The sequence below is a fragment of the Nannospalax galili genome, unplaced genomic scaffold (assembly GCF_000622305.1).
Source record: "Nannospalax galili isolate Female #2095 unplaced genomic scaffold, S.galili_v1.0 scaffold359, whole genome shotgun sequence".
In the NCBI taxonomy this organism is placed as follows: Eukaryota; Metazoa; Chordata; class Mammalia; order Rodentia; family Spalacidae; genus Nannospalax; species Nannospalax galili.
This window is the reverse complement of record NW_008347042.1, coordinates 2,821,362-2,826,528: the sequence shown is the minus strand read 5'-3', so window position 1 is coordinate 2,826,528 and position 5,167 is coordinate 2,821,362. Positions and strand designations below refer to the sequence as shown.

General features: G+C 39.0%; 1 pseudogene; it reads left to right on the top strand.

The window, feature by feature from the left end:
* The first annotated feature begins 4,108 nt into the window (after window positions 1-4,108).
* On the top strand, window positions 4,109-4,443 carry LOC103742382 (annotated as a pseudogene).
* The last annotated feature ends 724 nt before the right edge of the window (window positions 4,444-5,167 follow it).

Genomic DNA, 5,167 nt, shown 5'->3' with positions numbered 1-5,167 from the left:
CCAAGACTGATAATCTGAGTTCAATCTCCAGAATCCACGTGGTAGAAGGAGACTGCAAGTTGTTCTCCAACCTCCAAATGTGCACTGTGGCAAACACTGGATGGAGGAAGGGGGGAGGGGGAAGGGGGGAGGGAGAGAAAATAAATTTAAAGATTTTTAAAATAAACTCTTTCACTAGAATATTTTTATTAGTTCTTTGAGAATTTCCTACAATGTATTTTGGTCATAGTCATCCCACCTCCCCACCTCCCCCAGCTCCTTCCAGGTCCATTCCCACTACATAGCCAATTTTATATCCTCTATTTTAAAAAAAATTCATCGAGTCCAATTTGTGCTACCCATACACTCTTGGATGTGTAGCCATCCACAGGAGTATGGTCAACCTACCAGGGGCCACACTCTTAAAGAAAACTGACTGTCCCTCTCCCAGAAACTATCAATTGCCAATAGTGCCTCAGATTCTTGATAAGAGACCGATCAAGGGACAGTGGCTTATATTTATGTTAATACACCAGTTACTGAATTCTCAGGATATACCATACTATAGGACTCTGGGAACTTAAGGGAAATGGCTTAAGCATAACAGATACGGTAGTCTCCATCAGCAAACATTACAAATATGGTTAACTCAAACTTATATAACCACACTGACAGGAAGCCCAGTAATAGCCTCTAGAGAATTCTCCTCAGCCCATTCTAAACAACATAGTGACTCATCAATTTAACATTTATCCCAAACACTAAATGTCATTCAGGGAGAGACACTGGAATATGCAATCAAATCACGGTCTGCAGATTATGGGTCCAGCATCTAATGCTATGGACATGCCAGTGGATCCAGGTCCTACACAGCATACAAGGACATTACACCTAGACTCTAAGGTAAGAGTTCTCTATCATACATAAACATAAGCAATGTTTCTCAGAGTACACCACATCAAGGATATTGGATCTCTAAGTGCTTGCTATGCACTCTAACATGTCCCTCTCTCAACTATGAGAGTCCTTGGACTATCTTCTCCCTTAGGGTCAAGGTATACAACAAAGGCCTACAAATCACTATCTGCTTCAATATAAGCTAAAGATTGTTATTAAATAGACTTAAATACATATTAAGGGCTTGGAGTATAGCTCATTGTCAGAGGACATGGTCGGTATTCATGAGGCCCTGCATTCAACCTCCAGCATCAGAAAGTAAAAAAGAAGAGAATCAAATGAAGAATATTTTGTGAACCATGAAAATTTTGTGAATTTTACATACCTGTTCCCACAAAGTCTTATTATAATAAGACTGCAGCCATGCTAACTCACTTAAGATTTGTATATAAATGAGACAGGATAGAAAGACAGAGGAAGCTGGGACTAGAGTGACAGCTTAGTGCTTAAAAGCACCTGGGTTCAATTCCCAGCACCCACATGTCAGCTAACAACCATCTATAACTCCACTTCCAGGGGTTCCAATGCCTTCTTTTGACCTCCATGGCCATTGTATGACATGGGTGGATTTATACACATGTAGGCCATATGGTTATACACATAAAATTTAAAATAATAAATAAAATATTTTAAAAGGACATAGAAAACTAGGCTACACAAGAAAGGAAAGATCTTGTGATCTAGTTTGACATTCCTTCTGAGAGTCAAAAACTTCAACAGAACAACCAACACCAAAATGTCTACACAGACTGTATGAATTTTCCTGAAAACATCTCAAATGAGTATGCCAAAAAACAACAAGCTAACTTCCCTTACCTAGGGCCAGAATGCTTGTGACCTTGAGTTTTTACCACATCAGCACTCTTCTTTCATCCTGCTCTAAACAATGGGCCACATAAGATTAATTTTCCTTGCTATTTTGTTTATAAAAGGAAGTTCTTTAAGATAAGAAACATAAGTAAATTGACTCATACATTTTTTAATTTTTAAAGTTTACTTAAACGTTAAGCTTTGCTTCATCTTTAAGATTTTTTTTATACATAACATTCTTTGAGAAATTTAACACAGCAAAGATCATGTATATAGCCATTTTAAAGATATCCAATCACCTCCCCCACCCAACTTCCATATCTTAGATATGTGTTATAATTTTCTTAAGTCTCTCTCTCTCTCTCTCTCTAGACTTTAAAGTGCTTGCCTTAATCTTAATAAACTCATTAATTTTCTTTCCTCTGGCTCATCCTGAAATTCTTTCCTGCAGGTTAATCACAGCTTCTCCCTTTCCTGAGTGGGGTCATTAAGGGTGGGAATAATCCTTGAGATGTTGGCAGCAGTGCTTTGCTGGGTCTTCTCAGTACTACTGCTTAATGACATAGGTGCTAGAAAAATGAAAGTGTTCCTTGAGTTACTGGGACAGAGACTGTATGACCCTCAAGCCTAAAATGTTAATCATCTGGACCACAGGAAAAAAATGTTGCCTGACTTCTGAGTTTGAGATTCAGTTCCCTCCCTTTTGAAAGGCCCAGAGATCACTCATCCAAATGGACTCCTTGCACCCTGAGAGTCCTGAAAACCTAGGGAAGGTAGAGATTTGCTGGTCACAGGAGTATGCACTCCACCTTAGGCACCAGTGTCAATGTTCCTCACTGCTGCAAGAATAGAAAGACAGCACAAGCATTAGAAGTTCTCTAAGGAGAGGGCACCTTCTTAGAAAGATAGGGGTGTGGGACCCCTTCATAGGCCCCCTGACTACAACCCCCCTCATACCAAAATGTGAAACTATGATAAATGTAGGTTACCTACAGAAAGATCCCTGACCTACCAAAAAGAAAAGTGTAGCCAGTCAGCAGGACAACTCTTAATGATACTTTCATTTAATGGTAGTCCAAGAAATAAAATAATAAATGAAATAAAAAAATAAAAGAAAGCATTGTCAGTCATAAATTATGTTACTAAGTCTTGCTGCTGGTACTCAGAAAATACCACTGAACTCAGTGGTTCTCATTCATTCATTACAAATCAGCAAATACATTTGAGGCATTACTATTGTTAGAGAACTACAAAATGCTGAGACACTAGCCGATATCCAAACACATTGAGCAGCAAAGGAAAATCAGTGTCCTCGGAACTTATATTTGTTCAGTTTGAGGAGCCTCTAGAGAAAGGCAAAGATCAAGGTGGGAGCTTCTCTGGGGGAGTTACTGGCAGAAATGAGTGTCTGTGCACCTATGTAGACCCAAAGAGGACCCTGCAGATACAGGTCAAATAATGACCTGGTCAGTGGGTGTAGGGAAGAAGGATAGAGAACACATATCCATCCTTGTGAAACCACTGTAGGATATTGAGAAGGGGAAGATATGAGATGATGTATATTTGATTGCCAGAGTCTTTCCAACTATAATCAACTGTAGGAGGAGCAAGACTGAGAGCAAAAGCATCAAAGGGAGGTGGTGGACATATTCTAGACAATATGTGAGGCTGGTTCAGATCAAGGTAGTGGCGGTAGAGATGGCACAAAGCAGTCTGAACTGCGGAAATATATTGAAAGTAAAAGAGGCAGGATTTGAGATGTATTGAACGTAAAAGAGGAAGTCAAAATTGAATGAGTTTTTACCCTTTAAAGAAGATTTCCATTACATTTTAAAATAAGCTGTTTCCTACATTTTTAATGCTACTAGCACTTAGATGTTTGCACATGTGTCTTTAATCTCTATGTATCTGATTATCACTAGTCACAGTCAGTTACATTCAGATACTTAGTACCTGAGTATGGATACAAAGTCACCAGGTATATTTCACTGGTAATGTTTATCACCTCTACTATTTAACATGAAGTACATTTTTATGCTTCCTCCTCAAATGGGTTTATACTGAGTTCAATATTGTATAACTGTATTACTTCAACCATGAACCTAAAAATTTACAGCTACTTTTGAAAGAGATATATCCTTGCTCTGGAATGTGTTACTGAATATCTTAAAGCTGTAATGAAATGCTTCTTTTAATCATGTGGTTATTAAATTTTAAAAATTAAGAAAAAAACAAAACCTAAAGTGATGGAGAGAAGATCCTGCACACTTCCTCCAAAATGAAGTGGGTCACAGGCTGCCTTCCTGCCGCGCCAGGAAACTACTAAATTTCCTGTGGGATCAAAGAATTTTACAAGAACACAATGGATGGAGACGAGAAAACCTACAGTGGCTGTTTTAAGGCCCTGATGCCACGTACATCAAATCAACATTTTCTGATGGGCACGAATTCGTTGTAAAACGAGAACATGCGCTAACTTCAGGGTCAATAAAGCCACACTGAGTGGGTCAGTTTGCTGAAAATGAAACCAATGAAGTCAGTTTCAGAGAGATACTGTCACATGTGCTCTCCAAACCGTGCATGTATTTCACCTACAAGGTCTGCTACACTAACAGCCCCACTGAGATCCCTGAATTTCCAGTTGTACTTGAAATTGCACTGGAACTACTGATAGATGCAAACTTTTGAGATTGTTAAATAAAACAAATTATAATAAACTGTTAAAAAAAAAGAAGATGTCGAGATGACTCTAAGATATCTTGCCTGTCTAACTGAGAGAACAGAGAACCCATTATTAAACTGGAGAAGACTTAAGCCAAACAGGTTTGGAAGAAGGTGAAGATTTTAATTTGGGGCATACTGTATGAGATACCTATTACACACCTATGAAGAAATGACAAATATGCAGCTGTTACCTCCAAGCCTGGAGTTCGGTGAAGAATTCCACACTGAGGGTATAAACTTGGGAGTTGTCCATGTGAATACAGCACGAAACCCATGAGACTAGAACAGGAGTAACCACAGTCCTGAAAGATGACTGACCACATTTCTGTAGGCATGGTTCTCTGTCAGAATATTGAGCAGTCAACATGCCATAATTTATCAACACAATGATGTCACATTTACCAGCCAGCCTCAATCACCTGGAAAAACTTGACAAAGGAAAAAGAGAAAGGCAATTCTAGAAACACTAAAATTAGCTCACTATAACCCACAGGAAAGACCTGTGGGTCACTACACAGGACTTATTTTTATTGTAAACTCAACATTCAAAGTCAGAGATCCTGTTCCCAGCATGTGGCTGGCCAAAAGTTAGCAGGTATATGAGACAAGCACAAAGGCAACAGCTAGGAGTGAGTGGGAAAAGTGAGTCAGATATAAGTTAAATGACCAGGAGACTAAAAACTGGACTTCCTGGTGC